General features: G+C 38.7%; 1 protein-coding gene across 13 annotated transcripts in view; it reads right to left on the bottom strand.

Moving 5' to 3' along the window:
* Positions 1 to 18,694, bottom strand: part of ZBTB20 (zinc finger and BTB domain containing 20) — an 830,675-nt gene that overhangs the window by 293,777 nt on the left and 518,204 nt on the right. Inside the window, exon 2 of one of the 13 annotated variants that reach the window (XM_007985748.3) lies at positions 17,954 to 18,081. The exons of 11 other annotated variants lie outside the window; for them this stretch is intronic. The gene's annotated coding sequence lies outside the window, so the exon portion shown is untranslated. Of the gene's footprint in view, positions 1 to 17,953; position 18,694 lie in introns of those variants that run through there. One more of the 13 variants, XM_007985743.3, reaches the window with a different exon arrangement.

An 18,694-nucleotide genomic window follows, 5' to 3' on the forward strand; every position in this document is an offset into this window, starting at 1 on the left:
AGATGAGCAGAACTATTCCAAATACTCTTCCCCTGACAATTATCTAATCTCTTTTGTTGTCTCTGGAAGCATGGTTCTTTCCCATCAATGAATTCATTCAGTCCCTGTAATCAGCTCTGATTAGTGTTGTTTAACATCAATCTTTTCTACTTTTTTTCAAAGAAAGATACCAATCAGTTGCTGCACACCCCTGCTTGTTAAAAGCAGCACCTCTCCTGCTGACTTACCGTTCTTTTAATCAAAAGGGCAGGAGGAAGCAGTTGGGATTCACTTTTCTTTTTTTTTCTTTCAAAGTACACAAATGTCAACTTCCTTAAGGATGTCTGGCATAGCTGAGTTCAGTCATGTAACATACAAAGTCAGCTTGATCAAAAGGTTGCAGGCTGCCCACTGCTAAAATGGAGGAGAAAAGGAAACCATGGGCTTCCCTGAAGTGTGAATGAGTGCATAGGCCACTGACACGTGTGTATTTATACTGACGACATGCTGGGCTGACAAGGGAGATTAGGAAACGTAAATCCCCACCACTACACTGCTCTATCTTCACTTTTGAACCTCGGGAGCAGCACTTTCTCTCTTTCCTATTTCTTCTGTTGTGCCCAGTGAAGGAGTTACCATATAGCTTTATAGTAACTGCAAGCCATGGCTATTTTTGTATACTTAAAAAAACATTTTTGCGGCCAGGCACTGTGCCTCACTCTTGTAATCCCAGCACTTTAGGAGGTTGAGGCGGGTGGATCACTTGAGGTCAGGAGTTCGAGGTCAGCCTTGCCAACATGGTGAAACCCCGTCTGTACTAAAAAAATACAAAAATTAACTGGGCGTGGTGGTGGGCACCTGTAGTCCCAGTTACTTGGGAGGCTGAGGCAGGAGAATAGCTTGAACCCAGGAGGCACAGGTTGCAGTGAGCCAAGATCACGCCACTGTACTCCAGCCTGGGTGACACAGTGAGACTCAATCTCAAATAAATAAATAAATAAAATAAATTCTTTTTGCTACTAGTGCCCCAACATTTAGCTGAAGGTTATAATTCTTACCTCTATGGACTTCAAAGTGTTAATAACTAGAAAAAGCAAAAGATTGTTCATTCATTCATTCTCTTACTCTTTTTTTTTTTTTTTTTTTTTTTTTGGAGACAGAGTTTCATTCTTGTTGCCCAGGTTGGAGTGCAATGGCATGAGCTCACCGCAACTTCTGCCTCCCGGGTTCAAGCGATTCTCCTGCCTCAGGTTCCCGTGTAGCTGGGATTACAGGCATGCACCCCCATGCCTGGTTAATTTTGTATTTTTAGTACAGACAGTGTTTCTCCATACTCGTCAGGCTGGTCTCGAGCTCCTGACCTCAGGTGATCCGCCTGCCTCAGCCTCCCGAAATGCTGAGATTACAGGCATGAGCCAACGCGCCCAGCCACATTCTCTTACTCTTTTAATAAATCAGTATGAATCATGTGACAAACCTGTATCTGCAATATGACAAACCCTTGTCAATAATTCTCCTGGAAGATGCTTCTGGCAACCCAGAACCAGAAAATAATTTTTCCAAAGAGTTGATTATCTTAGACTAAACTATGACTCAAGTTGGTTTTACAAATAGGGAACACTCGGTAAATACTCATGGACATATCTAAACCTGAACATACATTCTCATTAAGCACAAAAATCATCATATATGGTTACAGCCGCCAAACAAGGCTGCAGAAGAATTTAACATTTGTAACAATGTACAGCTAGTATAATTACATTTTGTGCAACCTCATAATTCTTTAAAAGTACAACTGAAGTGATGAGAAGATGCATACTGATATAAGGTAACACAGCTCTGTGATCTAGCCAAAACTAGAACTCAAGGCCCATATTTTTAATCTAGGAACTTTTATGTGATGACCATTTACCAGAAGGAATGGGAGTAAAAGGCATAAGGTAATTGATACAGAGAAACAAGGATGCTTTTATAAAACAAAAAAACACCAGTCTAAAATAAGACTATTCTTTACTCACTTGAAATGGCTCTGAATTCCTGGGAAGAGCATAGGAAGAAATGTAACTATAGGATCACTTTTATGTGAGTAAATTGATAAATCATTTCCCCTACGTGCTCTAAGAAATCTTTTAGAACAATATTTCCCAAACTTCCCTAGTCATACCAATTGATTAGTTTCTTGTTTCAGATCCCAATGCCAAGGCCCCTTCAAGCAAATTTCTTGTTCTCTAGGTTTATGGTCGACTCAGGAATGTGCATATTTCAAGGGTGACCCTGATGATTCTTAGTTCAGGGATGTTTGGGAAACACTGTTGTGGTGAAATCTTTGTACAATAGCTAAAACATTTCTTCATTCCTAATGAATCATCCCATTTTAATGTTTCTGTGGTGTGTCTTAAGCAGGTGCAGACTCTCATAGCAAACCATAAACTCCAATGTTCCTTTAAAATAGCTTAAGATACATTTACTGACTTTTCAGGATTAGCAAAAAGTCAAATAGGGCTGTTAACTAGCCCATTCCCACAGAAGCACCAAACTGTAATTCCCAAGTATCAATTCTAATGTGTTAAAAAATAAAAGCATATGCTCAGTCATGTAACAGAGGGTTTCTTTTTTTACTTTTATTTCGTTGTCTGTCAATCTGGTTGATCAGATTACTAATTTCTACCTACTAGAAGTGATCTTTAGAAAAATATGTCTGCCCTGTTTGCATTACAGATACATTAACAATAATAATGATTTTTAAAAAGTAAACCAAACATAAATAAACAGGAAAAGAAACCGCCATATTTGAGTCCAGTCTTTGTCCTGCCTAGTGAAACATCTGTCTTACACCTTTTTGACAGGTAGAAATAAGACCTTTCACATCATCTCATCTCTCTGATAAATCAGTCTGTTTCCTTACAAATTTGGTTTGAGATAAAACTCTTCTGTTCTTCCATTTACCATTTAGAAAGGCACAGTCAGAAACACCATCGAAGACAAGCTCACTTCCGGGTGTCTTTCAGTTAGACTTCTATTAAATGGATACTAAGAAAGCTAACCAAGAAACAAAAATATTCCTGTCACTTTTTTTGCAACAATTCAACAAACTTGAGGAAAATTGAATTTTGAAGAAAAGAATGGTCTATGCCATCTTATAAGCATGAGACGGAGGAGCAATGACTATAAAGAATATTCGTTAATTGTGGTTGTACTGTAGTTATGTTACAAATTGCACAATTAATTCCCACTATCAAATTAAACTGGTAAACAGGCCTAGATTAAAAACACAAGCCTGTTCTGCTTGTTTTGCTCTGTTATACACAAAGTAATCTTAAATTCAGTTTATTATCATTAGTATGGTTTCACTTTGGGGGGAAAAAAAACTCTTTTTCCTCATAAGGCATATTGCATATTGAGATGATGAAGACCAAAGTCAATGCTGTAGAGAGTTGTAGGGATATAACTGCTGCTAAAATAAGCACTTGGTTTAGCAGACTATTTCCCTTAGTAGCTTGGAGCACAATAATTTTTTCCTGCTGGGAGACAATGTATATCCTGAATGGGGTAGGACCTGAAAGACAGTGAAACACAGCAGGAAATACACCTGATGGCAGAATCCACCAGGATCAGACAGCATCAGGACAGCATTAAACAAAGTGTTTGAAGATAGCAGAGATATGTGGACTATCAAGGAACACTGAAGGATTACACATTGTAGGTGAGCATGGTTTTGAGAATCCATCTCTGCTGGCCACAAGAATATTGGCAGTCAACATTTGCAAGGTCTGTTTAATTATGTCAGTGACCACAGCTAGCCTCCCAGGTTAAGTAAGAACGAGAACTAACAAGCTGCCCCTAGCCTCCTTCAGGACTTAAATGACAAAGCCATGGCAATCACAGCAGCAGCAGCAGCAGAAGCAGCAACAGCACCAGCCGAAGCAGCAACAGCAGCAGCAAGAACATGGTTTTGACCCGCAGTTCTTGCCCATCAAAGAGCTGTGCCCTGTCTGCTCCCACTGACAGGCAGATAAATACAGAGATCTGTCGGCAGTACATATTTATGTATATCTACAGCTCCCTCACACAGACTTACAGGGAATGCATAAGAGCTTCTAGTGGTATAACAAATGCACCCACTAATGGGGTGAGACCCATTACTCACAAATGGGTGAAAAGAAGCATCAATATGCAGGTCTTAACCCCAGTTTGTGGGCAGAAACCTGTCATTCCATTGCAGGCCGATAGGTCTTCTATTCACACAGTCCTTGTTTAATTTTCCAAACACCCTTTCTCTAAATGGTGCTACTCTGAGCTGTGTAGTGCAGACAGACAGGTTTGACAAGCACAGTTGTCAATTCACATTTTTTATCCCAACTGCAGAGCAAAATCAGGCTTTGTATGCAACTGGGGTTGACTGGTTGGGAAGGCAGGAGAGGTTGGCATTTAAGAGGTATTTTCCACATTAGAAACTCAGAACTCAAGATAGAAAACTCATAAAGGGTTGTCCCTATTCAAAATCCATGAAATCAGGAGAGTCCAAAGATGTGTACTGGTGGTCTACTGTGGGGCATATATATTTTGCTGAAATGAGAAGATGAAGAGAAAAGTAAGGCTTGGTTCTATCTAGAAGGAGCTCTGGGTACGTAAGCAGTGAAGACACTCACTCAAATATCATAATATAAAATGAGGCACTTGCCGTAAGAGAGGAACATAGCAATGTGTACACGCAATTCTTAGTTAACCAGGAAGTTGAAGATATAAGTAATATATTAGCCAAATTTTTTGTCCTTCGGAAAATGTTGGAATTGTCCAAAGAAAGGCCAACAGGATACATGCTAGGTAATAATGGGTGGATTAGGCGTACAACGAAAGCAAGTTAACGAGCACTGTTTCTAACAACCAAGTCCCAGAATATTCTTGGGATCTCTGGGACTATCTCAAACATATAACAGAGTCTGGGATGGTTTTGAAATCTCTGCTAGCATATGCTCTGCCCTGAGGTTTCTTTTTGGTGCTGATTTGCTTGAACTGAAGAAGGAAGGGAGAATACATAGAAGAAGGGTTCTCTATTTTCAGGAGGCAGTCCTAATTGTATCGGTGGTATAGTTAAGAACCTAGAACAAATGCTCCTCCAGAATCCCCTTGTGCAGATTAACACTCTATGGTATATGAGATTTCACAGAGTCTTGCATATCAGAAACTCGCAAACGGGAACACAGAAGAGTCTGTGTGTCCCTGAGTTTATGCTCAAGCTGGCAAACATCAAGAGTAATTTTATGTTGTTCAGGAACATACTATAACAAAGCTCTCACAGGTTGAAGGCTTCAGTGAACCTGAGGGCTCACTTCCCAACCTAGACTTACACCATAAGGAGTAATGGACTTTGCTAATATCAAATCAAAAGGCAAAGGAAATCTGGCATTTAGGAGGTATTTTATAGTTACAATTACCCAATCCTAGGTGAGACTAGGATTAGAGTTGGTGGGGAAATAGACATGGAAAGTGCTGTTAAATGTTTTTTGAAATGTCCCTTTTTGATCCCCATAGTCATGAGAGTATTTGAGTCTTGATTGCTCTATACTTAAATTACTGTCATTGCCCCTCAGTTGGCATCTCTGACTAATCTCAACCCTCTCAATCTACTCTGCACACTATAGCCAGGTTAACTTCTAAAACACTCCATTCATTATTTTTGCTTGTCTCTCTAAGTGTTTCAGTTATTCAGCAAATCCTTATTGCATTCTAACTGTATGATAGCTATTGTTCTCATCACCCACAAAAAATAAATCTGAACTCTGCCTGCCTTTTGAAATTCACATCCTAGTCTTCAATAACGTGGCTCTCATTTCTAATTTCACTACTTCCTGTATACACCAACTTTATTTCCACTGGTCGATATTTTTATTCATCCTCCCTACTCCTCTGTTTTCCCATATCACACCATTGGCTACCATCTTTGCTTTTTTCCAAAGGACCTTTCATTCCATTGTCTTTCAATGTCTAGCTTTTACATCTACAGCTAAAGTTCTCCCTCTACTACTAATCAAGCCTTCTATACTCCTTTCTCGGCCACCATAATGCAGATTCTTGTAGTACTTACTACCTTTCGTTATTGCTCATGTTGGTGCATAATGGTAGACTGGTAATTTCCAGTTAGTTTTATGATCTAATTACTAGTCTCTGCAATAACAGTATAAAAACCATAAGCTCTCTATGAGCAGGTATCGTGTTTCTGATAGTAACATTACTAACTGTTATGATAACTGTGAATTAAATGTAGCATCATACTTGTTTCTAAATTTAAATTGTACCACTTCTAACAATATTTTCTCCATCGTTTTATTTTAAAAAAGTCCAAAAGAGGATGACAATAACGGGATCACAATAAATATATATCCACATGTAATAGTTAGTGGTCTTTTCCAGTGACAATAATGTCGCATTTTGCTGTTAGCTCCTTTCTTTTTTACATGATATTCACTATTAGACATACTACTACACTAATGCCAACATTTTCCAGTTAAAATCGACAGTAATTAAGCTTTGGTTGTTGCCAGCACTAGCCTAGGGATAGGGTAGGTATAGGGCCAATGAGACCAAGTTCAGGGTATAAGATCTCTGATATTCATCAAGGAGCTAAGATAAGAAGCATAATGAAAGACAAAACAAATGGTACACCATATAGTATGCCGAATATTTTTAATGCTGATTTTTGTAGACAGAACTTGATATCAGCTTTTACTCATTTGTTATTGATATATGTGTATTTTCTTAAAATACAATAAATATAGAAAGGGTTTGTGAATAACATAATATGAAGATCAGAATCAAGATTAGGGCCAAGGGCATCAGATTAAAATGCAGATGAATAATTAATCACCTGTAAGATTAAAGTTCTAATTCTAAATGGAAAGAAAGCATTGGCAAAGGCATAAAAACATGGTTGTAGGGTGGTGTTCACAGTTCCATGAAGGAAAAGATGAAGCAGATAGGAAAGTGGGCCTACTGTATGAACTGAGTACTGGTATTAAGGGTTTCATATTAGGCAAGAATACAAAAATAATTAGGAGAGTTTGGACTGGAAGACTGGGAATGATAACCGGGGATAGTGAATAGGGTGGCCTAGGTGTACAATGAAGTCAGCATTTAGCACATCAGGTAGGCAGGACTAGGACCTAACCAAGAAGCTGGAAATAGAAGGAAACTCATTTATTCATTCTCTGACCTTACATTTATTTATTGAATAATAGTAGTAGACTGATCTATAGACCTAAAGCAGTGGACTGATCAACAGATCTAGACTAGACCATGCTTAACAGAATTTACAGTTTGGAGGGAAAACAGACATGAAAGACTTAAGTAATAAGATGAGAGTGGCCAGAGACAATGAGTACATAATAGGAGTGAGGCCCACCAAAGAACTGATCTCATATCAGCTACTTGAAACCAGTGATGAAAGTAAACTCAGTACCAAGCTCACTTCATCCAAAGCATGGATTCCTTATATGTTCTCTGCTTGGGATAATATTAAGATCAACCTGTAGGTAGAGCTTACACAGCTAGGACGAGCAAGCATTCCTAGGTCGGAGGAGTGTGCTCATGTGTGATGGTGTCTGTGCATGTAGGTTTTTTCCTAACAAGTATAAACCACGATCCTATAGCATAAGAATAAGTGATGATGAGAAGAATGATAATGGTAATGATGATAACAGCAGCTGTTTATTGAGTGCTTATGATATACCAGGTATTGGTTTAAATATTTTACATTTATTAGATTAGTTACTCCCCACACTAATTTTATAATAAAAATAAATTTATGGTTCCCCTCCTCCTTCTCCTCATCCTTAATTTATAGATGAAGAAACTGAGGCATGAGAATTAAATAGTTTTCCTAAGGTTACAGTGTTGTAGAATCTACATAGTCTTCACTCTTAATCACACTGCTCTACTGCCTAAATTCAGGCAACCAACAAAAGAGTTGCTCTGCCTCATCTTGGAGCTTATATGTGTCTACAGAATATATATTATTTACATTCTCATAAATGAGAAATGATTTAAGGATATTCTTACCAGAGCAGTAGCCATCACAATGGTGTATTATATTGTTTAGACATACAATGAGAGTATTGGGGTAACAGATATCAGAGATTTGGCTCTTATAGATTTTAATTCTTAATTGTACTATTAAGAGAAAAATTAAGTATTGTGAGGAAGCACTGGAACAATGGAAAAGGTAATACGGAAAATAAAAAGTTGAGTCTCAGCCTGGTAAGTGTGGCTCTCTATTTCTTCAAGTTTCCTTTCTTAACAAGGTGACATAAGGGTTAATAAGATGACTGTAAAATACAGTTACCTTATGAAGAATGAAAAATTCCATTATTACTGAGATTTTCCAAATCCTGATAATTCTGCTGGGATTTTCTGAACCATGATAATTCTGCTGGGATCTGTTATTAAACAGCATGTAGACAGATTAATCCCAAGCCCAGAAAAGAGTGAACAAATAAAACCTAAGTAGCATAATGACTGAAGAAAGTTAGATTGTAGTGTCCAATCTCATAGTGGCCACTTTTTGTTTGCTTGTTTGTTTGTTTGTTTGTTTTGAGACGGAGACTTGCTCTGTTGCCCAGGCTGCAGTGTGCAGTGGTGTGATCTCAGCTCACTGCAACTTCCACATCCCAGGTAAAGTGACTCTCCTGCCTCAGCCTCCCAAGTAGCTGGGATTACAGGTGTGCGCCACCACACCCAGCTAATTTTTATATTTTTAATAGAGACGGGGTTTCACCGTGTTGGCCAGGTTGGTCTTGAACTCCTGACCTCAGGTGATCTGCCTGCCTCGGCCTCCCAAAGTGCCCAGAGTGCTTGGGATAACAGGCATGAGCCACCATGCCCGGCCTGTAGTGCCCACTTTTGACAAAGTTGATTGCTCGTGTGGGAGCATGAACATGAAAATTTAATTACAAACTAAGGAGAAACATCCTTAACTTTGAATCTTTCCTATTGGTTTACTGGAGTCAATTTTAAAGTATCACTTAATAAATACTATTTGACAATTTGCAAATTTATATAAATGTATTTTCCTTAGAGTATAAGCATTCAACTCCAATATGATGGTTTCCTATTTTCGGTTTGTTATACACCAAGATAGAATGTACCTGTAAGATGTTTAGGAAATCACTTTTAGGGGACACTATACAATACCTTACTAAATACCAAGACTACAGTACTATTATTTTCACAAATGAGCATGGGTCAAGGCAAAGAAGGGCAAGTCGGGCTAAGACTATATAGGCTGTTAACCTTGCTGTACAGGTAAATGTAAAAGTTCCTTTTTTCTAGCCTCAATATGCTGGACGATCCTCAAACTGAGTAGAGAATGTCTTAAAGCAGAGAAACAAGAACACCTGTACTCTGAACTTTGTTGGGGAGTTCTGGCCCCTTTTATCATTTGACCATCAATGAATAATATAACTGCTTTTAGCCCTTAAGCCTGTACCAGCTGCAAACGTGACAGATACCTGTCATATTTTAGAACAGCTTATCACCTCAGCCTCTGGAGTGATTGAGTATTTATAGACACAAAGATAGAAACATAAAGCACATATGTATAGGCAGGAGTCCCCTGGAGGTGGCGATTAGGACTAGGCAGTAATTTTAGCTTGAAGCTCCTATGACTTAAATAGCCACTTGAGCTCTGCTCTTGCAGTTTACGATGTCAATAGAACCCCTAAATGAAATTACAGCCTTCTGATACGCAGCAGGATATCCTTTCTTTGCCATGCAATGTACACGGCCAGGAGAAATTGCTCTGTATATGGAGTTTCACTAAAGCAGAATTTATCATAAGGCTGCTCTGCTAAAATATCATTATGCTGTTATTCACTGGATAACACATCTAATGACTCGGGGTGCACTTGATAGCCATGTTTCAGTGAACACAGACGCACGCCCTGATGTGAACTGGGCACTCCAGTGCTTCAAAGCACTATCGATTTCAATTCTACCATAATTTACACCTGGCTTGTTTTGCCAATAGCTTGAACCCATGCTAACACTGGAACATACACATACAAGCTTTAGAAAGATCAGAAATGAGCTGTATAGCAAAAATGCATGCAGCAAACTTTCCAGGATTTTGCCTTTATAATCATCTCCCTTGGTGCCGATCAAATATTTTGCATGATTTTCCTAGTTAAGTCTGGGCATTGCCTCTGTTAGCATTATCCTATGGTTGGTGATGATAGTAATAAGAACCTCTTATATTTGGATAAGCTATGGACACTTCTGCAGCAGGATCTGGGTGCCAGTTATTTTGGTTCTCCCATTATCTAGCACAATGACTGGCACATAATAGTTGCCCATGACAATCTTCTCTGCAGGCTCCTCTTCCTCTCTCCATTCCAGAAATGCACTGTATATAAAGGACCTTCTCCCTTTTGTTATCTTTCGATATATTTTTCCTGAGAAATGTCCACTCCATAATTTTAACTATTACCATGATTCGGATGATTCAGATGACTGCCAAACTCTGTCCCTGACTTATCTCCAGCATTCCGACTAAATCCAACTGCCAGTCTGGATGCTCCCCTAACACCCCGAAATTAAACACATTCAAAAGCAAGTTTGTAATCTTCCCCCATCCTCCAAAATCTGCTCTTCCTCCTCATAGCTTTTCTTGCTTAGTTGTATGAGGTAGAAACCTGGGAGCAATCCAAAATTCCTTCTCTCCATGCCCAGCCCAAGGGTTATTAAATTGTGTCAATTTTGCCTATCTCTTGAACATGTCTCCTCCTCTCTGTCTATTCCCACAGTCATTGTCCTAGTTCAGGGCTTCATTGTTTCCTGTCTGAACACTTTCAGTTGCCTCCTAACTCATTTTCTTGCCTCTATTCTCCCATTCCTATAATCTATCCTCTCCCTGCTGCCAGGGTGATCTTGTATCACACAATTTCATCATTAACCTTCTCTACTTAAAACCTTTTTATGGCTCCCCAAATGCCACAAGATGAAGTTAAAACTTCTTTGCATGGCAATCAGGGTCCAACATGATTGTTCCCTGCCTGCATCTACAGCATCGTTTGTCTGTACTCCCCTACTACACATCAGTGATAGTGTTCCCCAGCTCTGCCATGCTATTTCTAGTTAACTGCCTTTGCCCCTCCTGGCCCCCTTACTGAATGCTCTTCCTCCCTCTGACCACCTGGGAAAATCCTTCAAGTCCCAGCATGGATTTATCAGCTCTTCCGTGAAACTTTCTCTGATCCCCTACTCCAAGATACGTTCAGCTGAACACTCACTATTTTGTGCCTCCAGGGTTCCTTGAACATCCTTCAGTTATGGCACTTAGCATAATGGGATTACCTCAACTTGTTTCCCTATCTGTCTCTCCTCTAGTGAGCAACCTGAGACCATGTTGTATTCATCTTTGTATCGTAAATGACAAAGCCAATGCCTTCACAACAGCATATTAGGGTCCATGTGATCAGACACCCTCATCTCCCTTACTTCATCTTCTACTAGTCTCCTGCTTACCCACTCAGAGTCCGCCACACAGACTTCCTTGTTATCACTCAAATTTTCCAGATACATTCATGTCCAAGTCCTTTGCACTTGATGGTTCCACTGCTGAAAATGCTTTTGCTTAGATATCCACAAAACTTGCTTCTTCACTTTCATCGAGGTCTTTTCTCAAATGCTGTCCCCTCGATGAAGACTTCCCTCTCTACCTCTCCATCCTATTTAAAATTGCAAACTTATCCCTGACACCAACACACATGTACACACTCTTTCTCCTCTTTAATTTTTCTCCATAGCATTTATGAAAAAATGCCACATATTTTACATAAATATATTTTATCTTCTGTCTCTCCTATCTAGAAAGGAAGTACTAGGAGAACAAAGATTTGTTTTTTAAAGAATCTACTGCAGTATCCCCAGTCCCTGGAATAGTATTGTACATAATATGAATGCCTCAATAAATATTTATTAATAAATTAATCTTTAGCTTCTAGAATAATAACTGACACAGAGTATGGATTCAAAAATGTTTCTTTTTTTCTTTTTTTTTTCCTTCTTCTTCTTTTTTTTTTTTTTTTTTTGATACACAGTCTTGCTCTGTTGCCCAGGCTGGAGTATGGTGGTGCAATCATAGCCCAGTGCAAGCTCAAACTCCTGGGCTCAAGGGATAAGGGATCCTCCCATCTCAGCCTCCTCAGTAGCTGGGACTACAGGCATGTGCCATCATGCCTGGCTACTTTTAAAAAATTTTAGTAGAGATGAGATCTTGCTATGTTACTCCGACTGGTCTAAAACTTCTGGGTTCAAGGGATCCTCCTGCCTCGGCCTTTCAAAGTGCTGGGATTATAGGTGTGAGCCACTGCATCTGGCCCAAAAATATCTCTTAAACTAAAAAATAAATGGGTGAATGAATGAATTAATGTTAAATCCATGTTTAATGAATATAATGGAGAAACAGTCTGTGTACAGTACAGTCTGTGTACAGTAAGTTTAATAGGTTACTATTATCCTCATTAGACAAATGAAATAGATGAGTCCCAGAAAGGTTAGGAGCCAAAATTAAAGCGACTATACATAGCTTAAACAGGTTTGCTACTCTTTCAATTCACTATTGAAAGGAACAGACAATTCTTTGCACTTTGTTCATGATGTACCTCTAACATTTGTTATATAATTTTGCTTCCTCTTGACTAGGAATGCAATTAGCAGGAGGTGCAAGGTGCTAACAATTTTTATTACAATTTATGTCTTTCCATATTAGGTGTTTCTCATAAAAAGATCCCCTTTCTTTCATTTTCACAAGTGGATTAGGCACTCATATAATTTTGTCCCTCAGAGTGGTTTGTACATGACTACCCAAGAGGACATCGTATTATAAATCCTGCCAGAATGAACTGGAACGTGAGTGCAGCATTCATAGCTTAAGGATGAACAGGTTGTTTGGTGCCAGGTTTGTACTAATGGAGATGTTCTCCATTAGTGTTAACTCCCAAAGGAGAATAAATTCAATAACAAAACATTTCAGTTTTTGGCATTTCTATGGAGAGTTAACTTTCCATTGTTCAAGGGTTAATTATCCATTACGTGAATCACTTTTCTTTCTATGGCTGCTTACATCTAGGAATTCAGTTTACCAGAGAGTGAGTAGGGAAAATAAAGAGATGAAAAGGAATATTCTATATATATAAACTCCAGGAAAAAAATTGGTTTAGGGGACAGAATTAGATATAGTTTGGGGATTGCTAAGTTGATTGACAACTGAAAATGGGTAAGATTAAAGCATGCTTTATTATACACAATATTTTGGGGTTTTAAAATTGTTTATTAGGGTCAGTTTGTAGTATGTACGGTTATTCTCTGGATGTGATTTTTGTCAGCAGAATACCATCTAGGGTGCTAGAATGGGAATTTAGCAAATGGTACTTTAGAGGCTAGCTCGACTTGACGCCCCTCTCCTCTGAAGAAGGCTTAGTGTGCTACAGCTTAATGAATGAAACAGCACTAAGCGATTCCACCAATTTCTCTACTCATTGATGAGAAACAACTGCACTAGGCTATTTTTAGCTATTATTTACCTCAAACAGGGCATTTAATTAGTGCTTGTTAAGACAGTGCAAATGATTTGGCTGCCAGTCTTCTTGCCCCTGCTCTTTATTGTGCTGTATGTCTGCCCCGCCTCTCTCCTGTCTAGTTCACAGGGCATCCATAGCCAGTCTTCATGCCTTTCCATAACTGACATCAGCCTGACCTCCACAGATGTGGAGTCTGAGGAAAGGAAGAACCAGTGAGTAACTATAAGCAAGTATTGACAAGCTGGAGAGACTGTTGGTTAATATGATGCATTATAGGTAGGTCTGGTACTTTCTGACTACATGAGCTGATGAAGCTGGGTATTTAGTCACTCTCATAAGTCCAGGAAAATTAATGGAACTACTGCAAATTCAAGATCCCATGTTCCATCAGAAATTACCCAAGCATTGTGGGGATTAGAGAAGTAAACTTAGCAAATGGTTGGAAATGCTGTCAGATAGTTGGAAGATCTAACATGGGAGTTAGGGAGGCTCAGATATAGAAGACCCTACCAATTTGTGTTCTAGACATGGACCTGTTTCTTTTTTTTCTTTTTCTTTTTCTTTTTTTTTTTTTGAGACAGAGTTTCACTCTTGTTTCCCAGGCTGGAGTGCAATGGTGTGATTTTGGCTCACTGAAACCTCCACCTCCTAGGTTCAAGTGATTCTCCTGCCTCAGCCTCCTGAGCAGCTGGGATTACAGGCACGTGCCACCATGCCCAGCTAATTTTGTATTTTTAGTAGAGAGGGGGTTTCTCCGTGTTTGTCAGGCTTATCTCGACTCCAGGCCTCAGGTGATCTGCCCGCCTCAGCCTCCCAAAGTGCTGGGATTACAGGCATGAGCCACTGTGTCCGGCTGTTTCTTTCATCATGATAGGCAAGATGTATTCACTGTCATTGCACTGCCATGTAGATATTCATTCGTTCATCACCTATTCATTGATTCTCCACTCAGACTGAGGCAATCTGACATTGTTTGGGAGAGAAATTAACAAACCTAAAACACAAAACCTGCCCTCTAACCACCTGCAGTTTCATACATAGAAAAAACTTCAAATTAAAAACATATATAAATGCTAAATGAAGATAGATTTGTAAAATGCTACCAATGTCAGATCACTTTTAATTTGGGTTTTATAGAAAATTTCAGATAAAAAGTGTGACTTGTCAAGGATATGATTTGGCTGATCTTGAAAAGGTATCAGAAAAATTGTGGTTGCTGATGCTAATATGTAAATACAGCATCAAAATATTTAACATACAGTAAAATAGCTGAGAAAATAGAATAAATGGGATCATTTGTATATGTACTCAGTTTTATAAAATAAAATGAATTCATTAAATGTATGCTCAATTTTAAGATAATATCAATTAATTTCTTTCTACTTAATTTTAAACTGCTTTATATATACAGCAATTAATATTTTGAAGTTGTACATAATAGAATTTAGGTTGATAAGCTAACGTGTATATTTGCTGACGGATAATTACCAAACTTATCAGCTAACTACATCTTTCTTTTTGCAAATACTGTTCATAAATATTTGTGTAAACTTTCAGTGTTGTCAGCATGACAAAAAGTCAACTACACTTCATTTATGGTCATTATGATGAAAACATTTGACTGAAATCAAAGGCAAGTAAGCCTGTCTAGAATTTGGTCATATTTTTAATAGCTGAACATAGATATATGGTTGTGCATATATGTAGGCATTTATAAGCTAACATACATATACAATCATATGATACAAGCAATCAACTCCTTTTTAAGGTTTTAAAATATATGTCTTAGGGGAATCACATAAATACTAAAAATCATTTCTATACAAATAAGAAAGAACAACTTCTTATTGGGGTAGTGACAATTCTGTTATTTAGCAATTTCATTTGTGTATATTTGCGACTGCCTAATTAAATGAATATAGCATATAGGAAGTACTTACAGCCAAAATATGCATGCAAGGAAATATACATTTCACAATATGCATCCTTACCAATTTAATGAAATTAGAATTTCCAGGTTAGCACTAGGAAACTGAGTTACTGATAGTACATTGTGAAGGCTTATAATCAAGGTATTGAAAAAATAGGTAATATTAATATAGCCATTGAAACACAAAGAAATACATCATTGTCTTGCCTTTGTATCACAGGTATACTAATCAAATTCTGACTTCTTATAGATTTCAATTTAGTCATGAAATTCTTCCACGGCCACTTGGAACTCCAGATTTCAGCAACTATAAGAGAAACCTCTCTGGCAGATTATATTTTTTTAAAATGTCATGTCTTGGGAATACTCTTAAATATGTGTTTTCACCTATTCTCTGCTTAAAGTTGCTTATATAATTTCCTATGCAGTCAATAATAACATGTTTTCAAAGCGTTAGAGATCTAGCTTGCCCTCAGTGCAGTTCTAATAGACATCCCTACCAGAGACTATGAGATAGTTTTCCTGGGAGTCTGCTCAGTTTGAATATTAACTGAGGAATGTTAACTTCCTATGTAGGTCTTGGTGGTTATGGCCTAAGAGCTAGTTACATTTTTTATACCATATTGTAAACATTTAACACCATTTCCCTTTAAACTTTTTTCTTTAGAAAACAAGATAACTAATGAAAATTACCCAAGAAATTCACATAAATAGTGTAGTACTAACTAACATGAGCTAACTACAATAGGCAAACTTTACTATTAATACAACATTAAACTTTTACCATACTAGTCCTAATAAAACTCTGAGACTATTTCCTATCACAATGACAGCTGAGGAATTTAATGTGCCTCACAAACTACAGGAATTGTGATAGGAAGCTGATTCTGTCCTAGAGGCCACTGACAAACCTGATAGGGCTGTAGCAGAGGTCAGTCTCTAAAGGAAACTTGGGATATACGAGCATGTATGAGTTCTATGGTTAAGAATCTGAATCACTCAGTATAGCAGACAAAATTCCAAAGCTGAGTACCAATGTAATATGCTGGATCACTGTACCAGCTTGGACAAGAGTACATGCAACAGGCACATACAATGCACATCTGGTTAAATGTAAAATCATCCATTGCTAAAGTATTTTAAACTTCTAGGAGAAATCTACTGACAATGTGTTAATAGCAAGGACAACTAAAACAATAAAATAGCATCTCTCTCCTAAAATTTAAGAACATCGAGTAAGTGCCCCTTAGGCTGGGTTGTGATTCCTGGAAGTTTCAGCCTATGAGAACCATATTGGGGACATCAAAGACTCCCCCTCTTTCCAAAAAGCAATTCCCTTCAGATGCTGCCACACAGTCGAATGCTTTTATGGCCACCATGTTTTTTTTTCTGGTTTTTGTTTCTTCTTTTGTTTTTTCCACACTTAATATTTTAGAACATACCAGATTCTTGAAATTAGAAAGAATATGAGAAAACTCAGTAAGATGGAATACCTCTAGAAAAGAAACTAAGCAGGGACCTGATGGTAAAGGGTAAAAACACATTCCAATAGGAATTCTACTTTTAGGGAGAGTATGAGCTATTAAGAAGGATATGGAAGGCACATTTTGGCTATGAAAGCTGGTCTGTGGACTCCTCTGCTAGTCTCACATCAGACAGGATGCAACCACCCCCACTCCATTCCTTCGACAGCTTCCCAGAGCACTCTCAACCAGTGTCCCTTATATTGAGGACAACACTATATTTGGGTTTAATACTGTGAGGACAGTCATTTAGTTTTCCTGTGGCAGGATGATAAATTTCCCCAGAACCAAATAAAGATTCTCATTGCATTCTTCTGCTTGATACTATGAATGCAGAAGAATAAAGAAGAGGGTGTGACAAATCATATTTTCCAAAGGTCGGGTGTGGGGAGGTTCCCTAACATTTAAAAGCAACCAGTTAGCAAAGTGATCTTTAGAACAGTATTAGCAAGAATGTTTGCTCTACATCCAATATAGATATTCTTTCCTGCCTAGCTGGGTATGTAAGTACTGTGAGCATAATGTAAATACTCAGAACAGAAATGCATGGAAAGCTGGTGGAGTGAGACTCCAAATGAACAATTAATCCCACTTTCACTTCCCCCGTCTACCTCCCTGAATACTACCTCCCTGCCCCCACTCACCTATCTCCCCCCCCAACAAGCATGTTTGCTAGGCATGTCAAGGCTGACATCCATCGGTGGCAGTATGAAACCTATGCCTGCAGGCTGCTCCTGAGCATAGTCTCAAGGCTCTGCCATCGTCCGTAGAGTGCTCTCAGTTGTGCCCGCTAAAAATCTTCATCATTCCATTTGACTGTTTGGTAGTATTTCTTTAATTGTATTTTTTGCTTGTTTGTTTTAAAAACACCCTTTATTTCCTGCTTGCCTTAGAGACACCAAGAATAAAATCCTTGACACATCAAATTCTGGAACCTCACCACTCACCAGGACTGTGGTTCCTGATCCAAGGAGTGACGACTGAGAATCAGCACACAGTCTCTTGAGGGTGTCCAGGCCTGGCTGTTAAGCTCCCTGCTCTGATTAGTTTGTCGAGTTCACAGTGTTCCAGAGTGCTGAAGCACAGAAATTAGGGAGGGGAGGTGGAAGGAAAATCACTGGAGCCTCTTACGATCTAACTTCCACTAACTGGGAGGAAATGTCTTATAAATAAACAACAGTAAGAGAAACAAAAAAAACCCATCCCGTCCTGCCAGAGGAATGTACATTATTGTCTCCCGACGGAAAACTTTACACCACACCAGAATGCAGCCATGTCTCCTGAAACTACCTCCCTCAAAACAGAAAGAAAAAGAGAATCAAAAAGGAAAGGAGAACAAAACAGAACAAAAAAGATTTCATCCCCTTGAATTCTGTTGGGAAGTTCATGTGAGTTCCCAGTAGACAAACTAAACTAAGCAATTTCAACAGTGTCACTGTTCCAGAATTTTGTGCAGAGGCTGCTTATTAGCCAAATTTCATTTCTGCCCAGATCACTGCTGTACCATCCAGACATTTTCAGAAGGGAAGTTCAGTAAGGGGGGAAGGGTACGACTGTGGAGAAGAGGAAGAAGAGAGGACAAAGGAAAACTCCTGATGAACCAGAATGCCCTAGCCACGGCCATGATAGAGCGAGCCCCCACCCGCCACCCGACTACTGCTTGTTGAGGACTTGGTGATGCGGTGTGT

This window comes from Chlorocebus sabaeus, chromosome 22 (genome assembly GCF_047675955.1).
Source record: "Chlorocebus sabaeus isolate Y175 chromosome 22, mChlSab1.0.hap1, whole genome shotgun sequence".
Classification (NCBI taxonomy): Eukaryota; Metazoa; Chordata; class Mammalia; order Primates; family Cercopithecidae; genus Chlorocebus; species Chlorocebus sabaeus.